Consider the following 15,737-nt stretch of genomic DNA (forward strand, 5'->3'; position numbering starts at 1 on the left):
TAACCAGTTATTTTGAGATTTGCCACTGTCATTGCTTTGATCAAGAGTCTATATTTTTTTATTAATTTTTTTTACTTATTCAGTTTACCTCACACTCACTGCCACCCTCTCAGTCATCCCCTCCCACACACTGTGCCTATTCCTCCACCATTTCCCTCTGAGCAATTGCCAGCATCCCAGGGTACCCACCCTCCCACCAACGCTAGCACTACAAGTCTCTGCAAGGCTACGAGCTTTCTTTTCCACTAAGTCCAGACAAGGCAGTCCAGCTAGTAGAACATATCTCACATACAGGCAACAGATTTTGGAATAGTCCCTGCTTCAGTTGTTTAGGACCCAATGAAAGTCAAGCTGAATATCTGCTGCTTGTATGCAGGGAGGCCTAGATCCAGCCTGTGTATGTTCTTTTGTTGGAGCTTCAGTTTCTGAGAGCACCAAGGATACAGTTTAGTTGATTCTGTTGGACTTCCTGTTTAGCTCCTATCCCCTTCGGGGGTGCAATCCTTCCTCAATAAGAGTCTCCAAGCTCCACTTACTGTTTGGGCTTGGGTATCTACATCTGTTTGAGTCAGCTGCTGGGTGGAGCTTCTCAGAGAATAACCATGTCTGCAAGCATATACTCCTGTCTGCAAGCATATACTCTTGGCCTCAAGCACAACAGAGGATCGTTAATCATGTTAAGAATTGATCCTTACCCAGGGGATGGGACTCAAGTTGGACTAGTTATAAGTTGGCCATTCCCACAGTATCTGCTCCATTCCCCTTGCCTGAATTTCCTGTAAGCAGCATAAATTTTGGGTTGAAAGTTTTCTAAGTGGGTTAGTATTTATACCGTTCCACTGGAGTTCCTGTCTAAATACAGGAGATGGCCTCTTCAGGGTACATATCCCCAATGTACTAAGTCACAGCTGAAGTCAGCCCCATTGATTCTTGGGTGCCTGCCTTATTCCAGGTCTCTGCATTGTCCTAGGAATGCCACCCACCTCCTCACCCCTATCAGTTTCAGATTTCCACTCATTTTCATGGCTACCTAGTGATCTTTCCTGTCCTATGCATACCTGATCATGAACCTCCAATTTCCTTCTTCATCCCCTCTCTCTCCATGTTCCCTGTATCCATTTGTTTTTTATGACTATTTTATTCCATGTACTAAGTGAGATTCATGATTCCTTGCTTGGACCTTTCATATGGTTTAGCTTCATTGGGTCTGTGAAATGTAATATAGTACTTGTATTTTATGACTAATATTCATTTATAAGTACTTACATATCATGCATGTACTTTTGGGACTGCATGACCTCATTCAGGATGATATTCTCATGTTCCATCCATTTGCCTGCAAAATTCATGATGTCTTTGCTTTTAACAGCTGTATCAAATTCCATTATATAGAAGTACCACCCACATTTTCTTTATTCTTTAGTTGGGGGACATCTAGGCTGCTTCCAAATTCTGAATTGAATAAAGCTATTATTAACATAGTTGCTCAAGAATCTTTCTGAGATGTTGGAGCAACTTTTGGGTATAAGCCGAAGCATGGTATAGCTGTGTGCAGAGGTAGAAATATTTCCAGTTCTGTAAGAAACTACCAAATTGATTTTCAATTTGGTTGTACAAGTTTGTACTCCAAACAGCAGTGGAGCAGTGTTTCTCTTGCTTCACATCCTCCGCAACATGTGCTACCTCTCAAGTGCTTGATCTTACCCATTCTAATGGGTGTAAAATGGAACCTCAGAGTTATTTTGATTGATATTTTCCTAATGACTTAGGAATTTGAACCTTTCTTTAATTGCTTCTCAGCCATGAGAGATTCAGTCATTAAAAGACTCCCAACCAACAAAATCAAAATCAGGGGCAGATTGTTTTAGTGAAGAATTCTATGAGATTTTCAAAGGATAGCTTCTACCAATACTTCTAAAAACTATTCTATTCCATAATATACAAACTGAAGGAACTCTCCCAAACTTACTTTATGAAGCCATGGTCACAGTATCTAACCCACACACACACACACACACAGGGGGAGAGAGAGAGAGAGAGAGAGAGAGAGAGAGAGAGAGAGAGAGAGAGAGAGAGAGAGAGAGAGAGAGAGAGAACTTTAGACAGATTTCTCTTATTTCTCTTATGAGCATTGCTGAAAAAGTAATAAGATCATCCAACATGATCAAGTATGTTTCATTCCAGGGATGCAAGGTTGGCTCAATATATATGAAAATCTCTCAATTTAATACATCATATAAGCAAACTGAAAGAAAAAAAAGCACATGATTATCTCATTAGATGCAAAAACTCTATTTGAAAAAATCCAATACCCGTTCATGTTAAAAGGGTTAGAGAAATCATGGGTGCAAGGCATACACCAAAACATAAAGAAAGCAATATGCAGCAAGTCAATAGTCAACATCAAACTAAATTAACAGAAATGTAAAGCAATGCCACTCAAATCAGGGGCAAGACAAGGCTGCTGACTCTCTCCCTATCTAGACATATATTACACTCCATAGCACCAATGAGGCTGGACAGGAAGAAGGTTACAAACATAGATTCTTGAGATTCACTTGGAAGTGGGGATGGAGTGGTTGTGTATGACAAATGAAGGGAAAGAGCTGTGTAGGAGGGGAAATCTGGAAGGGAGAAGAGGGTCAGGAAATGTAGCTGTCTGCGGCTTCAGAGAAACAAGGTCACCTAGAAGGAAAGCTGGGGCTGAACTAGAACAGGCAGGCAAGAGAAATAGGGAGCCAAGACAACCTATTTCTAGTCAAAGCTTGATGGTTAATGGGGAGCTCCAAATTTAAAGGTGGAGGAAACCTTCCCCCAAAAGGCTGGGAACTTATGCACAAAATGAGTTTGGTTTCTCAGCAGGTTGCTGGCTCCTCTCTGGTAACTGCAGGTCCTTTGAGAAAAGGCTTCACCCTGGTCAGAGAGTTACACCCTATCATGGCTAGCACTGAGGTCTGAATTTCGAGCTCATGGGCTGGAGGGAGAGCACAATTCCTCCCTTTAGATTTATTAAATATTGACTGTGAAAGAATAGAAAATACAGCCTAACTCCATCCTTCTAAGGAGCCCCAAACACTTCACATTCCAGAGCCTACTCTTTGTGCTCTTTGTTAGAAACTAGGTAAAAGGTCACATTCCAGAGCCCGCCCTTTGTTCAGAGCCAGGCAAAAAGGCCTTGAATTGGTGATCCTGGCCCCACAAGGTAGCTGGAAATGAGCTAAACTTATCTTGCTTCTATAAACTGCTTACGCCATTACCTATCCAGGAGTTCATGCAGCTATAGACTCCAAGAAAATAGGAAACTAATTGGTCCACCAAGCACGGTCTCCTATAATTTAAACTGATTGGCCTAAAAATTATGGAGCGGTACAAATGGATTGGCTCACATTTTGCAGACTCTCCTTGCTAAGAAATGATTGTTTTGTGATTTGCAGACTTTGCTGTAAACTTATAAAAGCTGTTGCAATTCAGCACACGGGGTCCACAGTCTTCTACCCCTGCACGGTGTAAGGCTGTGGAACCCAGAATTCTGGAATGAAGACATCCTTATGTTATTGCATCTAGACCATAAATAGATCCTCCCATCTCACTTAGGCATGAGTATGCCTAGTTGTAGGATGCTTTAGATACTCAACAAGGAGTTTCTTGGCATACAAACTTTGAAATTTTCTTAAAAATATAAAAGCATGATTTAAATAATGTTCCTAAGGATATAATTACCCCATTTTTGTTTTTTAAGAAGATATTGTTTTAAGGTTCCACAATACCTGGTCCTTGAGAATTATAAAAAATGAAATTGTTATTAAATTGTTGTCAAAACATCTCAAATATTTGACTATAATAAATAGCCAGTTCCATTATCTGTTTTAATATGAGTTAGAACACCAAACATAGACAATAATGTAGGTAATGACTATGCAAGCACAGATAATAAATGTAGCACTTTTAGTTGCTTCTCCTGTTAGAGCAGTTGCAACTAGAAATCCTGAAAAGGTATAATTAGTCACATGTACATATTTTAATTTTCTAAAATCAGAAATTTATTCATTTGTAGTAATTAACTAAAATAATTAATTAAATCCTCTAGAATTAACACCATTATGTGGTAGAGGTAGAAACTGAGGATAATGAGACCAAGTCTTCACAATTTAATGTGCACATTCTCTAAAAATATCAAATTATTCTTAAGCCTTTACTATTTTGATGATGTAAAGAATATGATTGTATGGCCAATTGTTCCTATGTAAGGCCAATAGTCTGCCTGGCCTACAGATCTCCTATGACATAACCTTAAGAGGTCTTGTCTAGGCAATTTATGATGAATTTTTTTAAAGATTTATTAATTTTTTATATGTAAGTATACTGTAGCTGTTTTCAAACACACCAGAAGAAGGCATTGGATCTCATTATAGATGGTTGTGGTGTGTGTGTGTGTGTGTGTGTGTGTGTGTGTGTGTGTGTGTGTCGGTCAGAAAATTGGGGTAGGGAGATTAAAGGGGGAGGGGGATGGGATAGGGTGTTTTCAGAGGGGTAACTTGGAAAGGGGCTACCTTTTGAAATGTAAATAAAGCAAATATCTAATAAAAACTGCACTTTAAAAGAAAAAAAGAAACTAGGACTTTAATCTTTCAGTGTATGTTATTCATGGAACTTTTCTTACAGGTTTTGCTCTTACAATGGGCTTTAAACATTTTGGAGTAGTTGTTGATCCAGAAAAAATTCAAAGGTAATATATCAATTATATCCTAAACAAGTTGGCACAGAAATTTCAAATAAGAAAAGATAATTTACTCACTCTAAGTGATTTTCAAAAGTTGTTAGGTGATATCAGTTGGCTAAAACCTCACCTAAAGGTTAAAACAGGAGGATTTAAGTTCTGATATTCTCAAGGGGGATGCAAATTAACTGGTGAGAGAAAAGTAGCTTTGCAGATAGTAGAGGAAGCTACTGTATTCAATTGCTAGTTGTTTATATTAAGTATTCACACCAATTCCTTGGCAAAGTGAGCATTAATGCGGAATCATCTTTTTTCATCTCCAAGTAAAGTTTCAACATCCTATTATGAACCTGATGCTGTGTTAATAAAGTATTGTAATAAGGTATACCATGTGTAACCCTTGGTTGATGGTTTAGTCTCTGGGAGTCCTGGGGTATGTGACATAGTTGTTCTTCCCATGGAGCTGTAAACCCCTTCAGTTCCTCCAGTCCGGCCTCTAACTCCTCCACTGGCGAACCCATGCTCAGTCCAATGGTTGGCTGCTGCCTTTGTATCTATAAGGCTCTTTCAGGGCCCCTCTGGAGACAACCATAACAGGCTCCTTTTGTTATGTACTTCTTGTCATCCATAACAGTATCAGGGTTTGGTGACTGTTTATAGGATGGATCCCCAGGTAGGGAAGGCTCTGGGTAGCATATACTTGGAGGCATGGGGTGGGAGGAGGGGTTGGGAGTTTTCATGTAGGGTAGAAACCAGGAAAGGTTTTAGCATTTGAAATGTAAATGAAGAATATATTCAATAAAAAATATTTTTTAAAAAACTATATGTTACAAATCAGGTAAATGAGGACAGATGGAATTTACAGAACCAGAGGATCTGGCATGAAGAGATAAAATCACAGATGGTAAAAATAATGGAAAGATCATCATTGCTTTTAGTTTACCTTCCTACTGTTAGATGACTTTTCATTCTAAGAAAGAAGCTGTGTGAATTGAGCAGTATGTATTTGTTGTTCTCTTGTACAGGCAGAAAAGGGCTAAAGATTGTATAAAGCTTAGCTCCTGGTCAAGAATGAAGCAGAAAAGAAGTCATTTACACACAGAAAAAAAAAAAAAAAAAACAATCTGCCAAAAATCTCTATTCATTATTTATCCATCAACTACATATCATTTAGCTGTCTGCATGTCTGTCTGTCTATCTATCATCTATTTTTTATTTTTTGGATGATCAGATAACCAGCTACTTTCCAGTTGGTGGGGTGTAGAGCCTCAATATGAATAATTTTACTTTGACGTGGTGCTGGGTATGCTGAGTCTTGCTCTAGACTTCAAGCCAAATTAGTGATTTCTTATAATTTCTAACTTTGACAAACAAGCTGGCATACTTTTAGGAAGGAATCTCTCCATACCCAAGCAATATTCCCAGAGAAGTTTACAAAGGAAACATTGTTTCCTTTCATTTATCCTCTCCAACTTTGAAATGTACAAAGCTGAAGAGAAATAAAGTTTGCAATCAACAAAGTTTTCATGAATTATCTTCCGTGAAAACTTCAAAATTGGAGAGAAATCATGTCAGAATTTGCTTTTATCTCTTGTTCTTCCTCCCTGCTTAAGTGATAACACACTGTCACACCCCGGGGAGAAGTCATGAGGAGAAATGCACTTGGAAAGGAAAATTAAGTCCTAGACTCAACTAGTTTACATTCTACTAGGAAAGAAATATCCCCAAAATTACTTTTCAAAAATATGTATGTATGATTTTAAACATGTATATCAGTCAATATTTTGAATGTGTCTTTTTTCAGTTGCATTTCCAAAACTACTATTCAAACAAATAAATAATTTCTCCAGTGGAAAATCAACTAACAAAATTAAGAAAGCTCATTATCGTACATAAATATAATGAGTAATGCTGTACCCATATGCTTTGTCTGAATTTCATAATTGCTCCAGGAAAGCTTACTCAAGGAAAATAAGCTTTAAATGAATTATTAATTGATATGAGTCCAAACTATTCATTAAAATATCAAGTTTCTTATTTCATGCTCGTAATGAAATAAATTATAATGTGTTTATTTAAATTATTAATATGTAAAATAATTACTATTCATTTTATAATCATATGGCACACCATTTTGGAATGTTCTACTTGTCAAATGGAATACTATTAGTACAAACACACACACACACACACACACATAGAAGAAAGCACATACACATCTATTAAAACTGTTTGACCTACAAAAATTGTGTAACTGAGGATGAGTTGAATCACAGCATAAGATTTTAGTCACACCTCTGTACATAAAGTCATGACACCAAAGTGCATCATTTCCATATCTGTCACTTGCATATAAGGAATGCATTCTAATTTTTACAGCTGTTTATTTTCTTTTTTTTATTCGATATATTTTTATTTACATTTCAAATGATTTCCCCTTTTCTGGTCCCCCACTCCCTGAAAGTCACATAAGCTCCCTTCCCTCCCCCTGTTCTCCCACCCACCCCTTCCCACTTCCCTGTTCTGGTTTTGCCTTATACTGCTACACTGAATCTTTTCAGAAGCAGGGGCCACTCCTCCGTTCTTCTTGTACCTCATTTGATATGTGGATTATGTTTTGGGTATTCCAGTTTTCCAGGCTAATATCCACTTATTAGTGAGTGCATACCATTATTGATCTTTTGAGACTGGGTTACCTCACTTAGTATGATGTTCTCAAGCTCCATTCATTTGCCTAAGAATTTCATGAATTCATTGTTTCTAATGGCTGAATAGTACTCCATTGTGTATATATACCACATTTTTTGCATCCATTCTTCTGTTGAGGGATACCTGGGTTCTTTCCAGCTTCTGTCTATTATGAATAGAGCTGCTATGAACATAGTGGAGCATATATCCTTATTGCATGCTGGGGAATCCTCTGGGTATATGCCCAGGAGTGGAATAGCAGGATCTTTCATAAGTGAGGTGTCCAGTTTTCTGAGGAACCACCAGACCGATTTCCAGAGTGGTTGTACCAATTTGTAATCCCACCAGCAGTGGAGGAGTGTTCCTCTTTCTCCACATCCTCGCCAACACCTGCTGTCTCCTGATAGTCATGCTATGCACTGAAATAGAAGTTCATGGACATAAAGAAATGTATTTCATACAATCCCCTAAAAACAATTGAGCATCTATGAAATAGCATAACAAAACATCCTTCAAACAGGAGTACTCTTCTCTGTGTACTGAACATGAATAGAGATTTTTGCACCTTAATATCTCTCACCAATATATACAGAATAACAGGACTTACCAAATGTGGCAACTATGAGTATTATTTCATATAACACACTGAAACCTACCTTTAAATTATATATATATATATATACTACTGCATCGAAGAAACACTATTCAACATCAAGAATAGAAGAATAGACGTATCTTACGATAAACAGTTTGGCATTACAAGCAAATTACAAGCAAGCTAATATAGCTACTTTAATACTCAAAAAAACTAAATTTTAAACTAAAACTAATCAAAAGAGAAGGGGAAGGACACTGCATATTCATCAAAGAAAAAATCCACCAAGATGACATTTCAATTCTTAATAACTTCACCCCAAACACACGGATACCCATCTTTGAAAAAGCAGCACTACTACAGCTTAAATCATATATTGACCTTCACACTCTGATGGTAGGAGACTAATTCTCCACTCTAACGAATTGAGTAGTCTTTCCTGACAATAATTAAATATATAAATACTGGAGCTAATATAAGTTATAAATAAATTTGACCTTACAGATATTTATAGAACATTTCAGTCAAACTGTAAAGAATATGCCTTCTTCTTACTACCACATAGCCTTTCTAAAAACAAACAAAACAAACAAACAAAAAAACCCATACTTAGAGAAAAATAAATGTCAACAGATACAAGAAAATTGGCATAACTGATTGCATACTATCAGACTGCCACAGATTAAAAATAGTTTTAAACAATAACAGAAAGAACAGAAAACTGACAAAGTCATGGAAACTGAACAACTCTCTACTGAATGAAAAATGCATAAAAATTAAAGATTTTCTAAAATTAAATGAAAATGAAAATTTAGCACATGCAAATGTGTGGGACACAATGAAAACAATGCTAAAAAGAAGTTCCTAGCCCTAAGTACCTAAGTAAAGAACCTGAAGAGAACTCATACTAACAACTTAAGAGCACAGCTGAAAACTCTAGAACAAAAATAAGCATATCCAAGAGGAGTAGAGATAATTCAAGAAATAATCAAACTGAGGGATGAAATCTATAAAATAGAAACAAACAAACAAGAGAAACACAATAAATCAATGAAACAAAAGTTCATTATTTGAGAAATTCAACAAGATAGGCAATTTTTTAACAAACTAAGTAATAGATGGAAAGAAAGTATATCCAAATTAACAAATTTAGAAACAAAAAGGAGGACATAACATCAGATACAATAGAAATTCAGAAAATCGTAAGGATGTACTTTAAAAACCTGGACTGCACCAAGGCAGAAAATCTACAAGAAAGGAATAATTTTCTCAAAATGCACCACTTTCTAAGGTTAAATCATAGTGATATAAACAACTTAAAATCCACCTAAATCCCCTATTGAAATAGCAGCAATCATTAGGTTTCTCAAAGAAACAAACAAACAAAAAAAAAAAAAAAAAAAAAAAAAAACACTGGCTCAGAATCTTTTATGGTAATTTCTACCAGATTTTGACAGAAGAGTTAACACAAATATTCCTCAAATTATTTCACAAAATAGAAACAGAAGAAACATCGCACAATTCATTATATGGAGGCGCAGTTACCGTCATACCTAAACCACTTAAACACTCATCAAAGATAGAGAATTACAAATTTCTCCTATGAATAGATGCAAAAATATTCAAGAAACTTCGAATGGAATCTAAGAACATATAAAAAAAAAGATCATCCACCATGATCAAGTAGCCTTCATCTCAGAGACTCTGGGATGGTTTAATATAAAAAATCTCAGTATGCAATCCATATAAATAAACTGAAGGGAAAAGATCATTTACCATCTCATTTATTTCAGAAAAATCTTAGGACAAACTCCAAATTTTCATCATGAAAATGTCATGGAGAAAGCTTGGATGCAGGGCACAGACCTAAGGTTATTAAAGACAACCTATAGCAAATTTATATCCAACATCAAATTAGGTTGGGAAAAACACAAAGCAATTCCACAAAAATAAGGAACAAGACAAAACTCTAAAGTCTCCATATACATTCATTGTAATACTTTAAATTTTAGCTAAAGCCATAAGAAAACTGAATGCAATTAAGTAGACACAAGTTGAAAAGGAAGTAGTCAACATATAATTTGATATATAATATGATATATAATATCATATAATATGATATTATATAATATATAATATCATATAATAATATCATATAATAATATCATATAATAATATATAATATCATATATAATATCATATATAAAATAAATATAATATATATAATATATAACATAATATAATAATATAATATATTATAATATAATATATAATATCATATAATATATAATATCATATAATATGATAGTAAACATAAGTAATACTAAAAATTCTAGTAGGGAACTCCTACAACTGATAAACAGTATTGGCAACATGGTTGGATATAAAATTAACAACAACAAAAAATCAGTATCCCTCTTATCTAAAAACAAAGAATGGACTGAAAAAGAAATCATTGGGGAAAAAAAAACACCTTTCACAATAGCCACAAACAATATAAAAGATCTTGTTGTAATTTTAACCAAGCAAGTGAAAGTTTTGAGTGATTGATAAGAGTTTCAAATTTTTGAGGAAAGAAGTTGGAGATGATACCATTGGATAGACAGATCTCCCATGTTCATGGATAGGTAATATTAACATAGTAAAAATGGCCATTTTGCCAAAAGCAATCTACAGATTTGATGAAATTCCCAAAAAATTCCAGGACAATTCATTAACGACCATATTCAGCATCATGAGGAAAAATAAAAACCCAGGATAACTGAAACAATTCTGTATAACAGAACTTCTGGAGGTATCTCAATCTTTGATATCGAGTTCTACTACAGAACTCTAGTCATTAAAACCACATGGCAATTGAACAGACATGTTGATTAAGGAATCAAATCAAAGACCCAAACATAAATCCACATACCTATGAACACTTAATATTTGATAAAAATAAAACAAAACAAAACAAAACAAATAGCCAAAATTATACAATGCAAAAAGAAGTCATTGTCAACAGATGGTTCTGATCTAACAGGAAGCATGAACATAGAAGAATGAAGATAGACCCATATCCATCACCCTGCATAAAATGAAAGTCCAAATGGATCTAGAGCCCCAACACAAAGCCTGAACACTGAACCTGATGGAAGAAAAATGGGAGAACAGCCTTGAATGCACTGACACAGGCTATAACTTTTTGACCAGAACACCAATAGGACAGGCACTAAGATTAACAATTATATATTTTCAAACATGTTTTTAGAGTTCTTTCCATGAGCTTAAGGGTGATATTGAATGTTACAGTGTTTACCACTGTGGTAAACATTAGCCACACCTTTGTCTCTGGGACTCATGCTGTCTCTGATTATCATGGAGTCCTCAGAAGAATGTGAAAATATGTACATTATTATACAATCAAGTCATATATCACCAGTAGCCATTGACATTCATGGAGATCTGCTAGCCCTGTCCCAGGGGCAGGAAGTAATAATCCTGTCAAGGCCATGTCAGACTCAGCACAGGCTGATGCTAAGACAAATGGTTGCTCTCTTAAAACTGAGCATGTGGCCTAGTTCCAAAGATAATACCCACATAATTCATTGAACATTAAATGGTTTAGCTGGTGTCTACATGGAGTCTTTACCCCTACATCTCCTTCACACAAGAAGATGCTCTGAAGGTTACCAAAGGGAAAACATGGACAGAAACCCAGCCACAGAACACTAGACATATCATCTGTCCTACATGCAAAACATGAGAGAATAATTTTGGTACCAATCTTGTGGGTGTATGCAACAGGTGTCTTATTTTATTTTAGTCTCACCATAGGAGAAGAAACATATGACCAACACTGCTTGTATAGCTGCAAACCAAAGACTAGGTAGCCAAAAGACTAGAGTATAAACAGTCAAAAAAGGAAAACAAAACAACAACCCCCCCCAAAAAAAACTATAAAAAAAAATCAGGAATCATATTATACCACCAAAAGTCCAGTAAGACAAAATGCCTAAAGTGATTTGAGACATAAAGTCTACCAAAGCAACATTGAATTCCTTTCCTGTTTGTCATTTACTTCTGGGCATGGAACCTATTCTTAGTGTAGTTTTTAAGATTCCCTTAGAGAAAACCAATTTTTCCTTTGCAAATGAATTTCAACTGGAAACAACTTCTTGATTAGGAAACTCTTATCAACTTCCCCTCTCGGTGCTGGGAGCCTGTCTAACTTGAACCTGTGGAGGCACTCTGCATGCTGCTAGTCTCTTTAAATTGTTATGTGCATTTGTAATGGCTATTTCTGGTTGTCAGCTTGACTGTATCTAGAATGAACTACAATCCAGAGTTGGAGGGCACACCTGGGATCCAGATCTTAATGTTGGAAAGCACAAATTTCTAACCTGGATTTTGGCATGAAGGTCTTGAGGTATAATGGCCATGAAAAGCTTAGGCACAGGCAAGGTAGTACATGGCTTTAATCCCGGGATACTGAAGCAAGGAGATCTCTGTGTTAATGGTCAGCTTATGATAAAGCACGTCCGAGAACCAGGTGTACACACCGTTATTCTGGGCCACACCTGCTGGAGACCTACATAAGGACTTTGGAAGAAAGAAGACTCACTCTTCTTCGGCTGCTTGCACTTACTTGCTAGCACATTTCTTAGAACCTATTTCTACAGAAGGCCAGCTGAAACAACTCGCCTCCTGGGATTGAGCAACTACTAGATTCTTGGACTTCCTATCCACAGCTTCCCCTTGCTGGGTTAGTTGGACTACAGATTGTAAGTCATCACAATAAACTCCCTCAATACAGAGAGACAATCCATAACTTCTGTAACTCTCGAGAACCCTGACTAATACAACATCATTCCCTCTGCAGTTTAAAGACACTGCATTTTTGGTTCTCCCATTTTCTCTAGCTTTTAAAATCTACCTAGCTCCTCTTCTACATAGTCCCCTGAGCCCTGAGGTATAGGATTTGATGGGAAAATCCCCATTTGGGATTGTGTATTCCAAGGCTTTACACTCTGCATTTTGTTCAGGTGTGAGTATAGATGCCTGAGTTTCCATCTCCTGCAGTAAGAAACTTCTCTGATTATGGCAGAGCGGGTCACAGATCTATAGCAGAATGTCTTAGGAAGTCAAATTAGTATGCTCTTTTTTTTCCTGTTTAATTGGATATTTTATTTAGTTACATTTCAAATCTTATCCCTTTTCCTGGTTTCTCTTCTGAAAACACCCTATCCCATTCCCCTTACCCTGCTTTTTCTATGAGGATGCTTCCCCTCTCACCTACCCACTTCTGCCTTACCACCCTAACATTCCTCTACACTGGGGCATCAAGGCTTCACAGGACCAAAGGCCTCCCCTTCTATTGATTCCAGACAAAGGCCCTTTAGCTCCTTCAGTGCTTCCTTAACTCCTTTATTGGGGTTGCCATGCTCAGTTGATGTTAGCTGAGAGCATCCCCATATGTATTGGTCCAGATCTAGGAGAACCACTCAGGAGACAGCTATACAAGGGTCCTATCAGCAAGCAATTCTTGTCCTCTGTTAGTGTCTGGGTTTGGTGTCTGCATGTAGGATGGATCCCAAGGTGGGACAGATTCTGGATGAACTTTTGTTCATATCTGTTATACTCTTTGTACCTGCATTTCTTTAGACAGGATCAATTCTCAAAAAAAAATTCTGGAGACTAGAGGGTGGCCCCATCCCTCCACCAGGAGATCATGCCTAACCTCTGTATATAGTCTCCACAGGTTCTCCTTTCATTTTGTAGGGTATTTCAGCTAATGTCCATCCCAAGAGCCCTGGGAGGCTCTTGATTTCCTGTCATCTGGGAATTTCTAGTTCCTATCCCACGTTCCTTATACCCCATTGTTACACACCCTCTGTTCAATTTCCTGAACTTCTATACATTTCCTACCATAACTGATTCTACTACCCACATTTCCCCGTCCCCCACCTCTCTTCCTCCCAAGTCCCTCCCACCATCTACTTCCCTTTGATTATATTGTTTCCTCCTTCTAAGTAGAACTGAAGCATCCACACTTTGTTTTTCCCTTCTTCTTGGGCATCATGTGACTGGTGACTTATATATTGGGTATTCCATGGTCTTTGCCTAATATCCACTTATTACTGAGTACATACCATGTATGTTCTTTATTTTTTCTATATTCTTTGTTTACATTCCAAATGATTTCCCTTTTCCCAGTTCCCACCTCCCCATAAGTCCAAAAGCCCTCTTAGCTCCAACCATTTCCAATCATCCCCTCCCAAATCTCTGTCCTCATATTTCCCTACAATGCTGCATCAAGCCTTTCCAGGACCATGGACCACTTCTTTCTTCTCCTTGGAAATTATTTGATATGTTAAATATGTCTTGAGTATTCAGAGCTTGTGGGCTAATTAATATCCACTTCTCAGTGACTGCCTTCCATGTGCATTCTTTTGTGATTGGGTTACCTCACTTATGATGATATTTTCCAGTTCCAACCATTTGCCTAAAAATGTCATGAATTCATTGTTTTTAATTGCTGAGTAGTATTCCATTGTGTCAACATACCACATTTTCCGTATCCATTCCTCCATTGAGGGACATGTGGGTTCTTTCTAGCTTCTGGCTATTACAAATAAGGGTGCTATGAACATAGTGGAGCATGTGTCCTTACTGCATGCTAGGGAATCCTCTGGGTATATATGCCCAGGAGTGGTATAACAGGATCCTCCAGATGTGTCATGCCCAGGTTTTTAAGGAACCACCAGACTGATTTCCAGAGTGGTTGTACTAGCTTGCAATTTCACCAGAAGTGGAGGAGTGTTCCTCTTTCTCCATATCCTCACAACACCTGCTGTCTCCTGAGTTTTTGAACTTAGCCATTCTGACTGGTGTGAGGTAAAATCTCAGGGTTGTTTTGATTTGCATTTCCCTGATGACTAAGGATGTTGAACATTTCTTATGGTGTTTCTCGGCCATTCGAAATTCTTTGTGTGAAAATTCTTTCTTTAGCTCTGTATCCCATTTTTAAATGGGGTTATTTGGTTCTCTGGAGTCTACCTTCTTGAGTTCTTTGTATGTTTTGGATATAAGCCCTCTGTAGGATGTAGAGTTGGTAAAGATCTTTTCCTAATTTATTGGTTGTTGTTTTGTCCTTTTGACAATGTCCTTTGCCTTACAGAAATTTTGTAATTTTATGAGTCCCATTTGTCAATTCTTGATCTTAGAACATGAGCTATTGGTGTTCTGTTCAGGAACATTTCCCCTGTGCCCATGTCCTCAAGGGTCTTCCCCAGTTTCTTTTCTATTAGTTTCAGTGTGTCTGGTTTTATGTGGAGGTTCTTGATCCACGTGGACTTGAGCTTAATACAAGGAAATAAGAATGGATGAAGTTGCATTCTTTTGCATGCTGACCTCCATTTGAACCAGCACCATTTGTGAACATAGCTATCTTTTTTCCACTGGATGGTTGTAGTCCCCTTGTCAAAGATCAAGTGACCATAGGTGTGTGGGTTCATTTCCGGGTCTTCAGTTCTATTCCATCGATCTACTTGCATGTCATTGTACCAAAACCATGCAGTTATTAACACCATTGCCCTGGGTAGTACTGCTTCAAGTCTAGGATGCTGATTCCCCCAGAAGTTCTTTTACTGTTGAGAATAGTTTTAGCTATCCTGGGATTTTTGTTATTCCAGATGAATTTGAGAATTTCTCTTTCTTAGTTTATGAAAAATTGAGTTGGGATTTTGAGGGGGA

Source organism: Apodemus sylvaticus, chromosome 7 (genome assembly GCF_947179515.1).
Source record: "Apodemus sylvaticus chromosome 7, mApoSyl1.1, whole genome shotgun sequence".
NCBI classification, from domain to species: Eukaryota; Metazoa; Chordata; class Mammalia; order Rodentia; family Muridae; genus Apodemus; species Apodemus sylvaticus.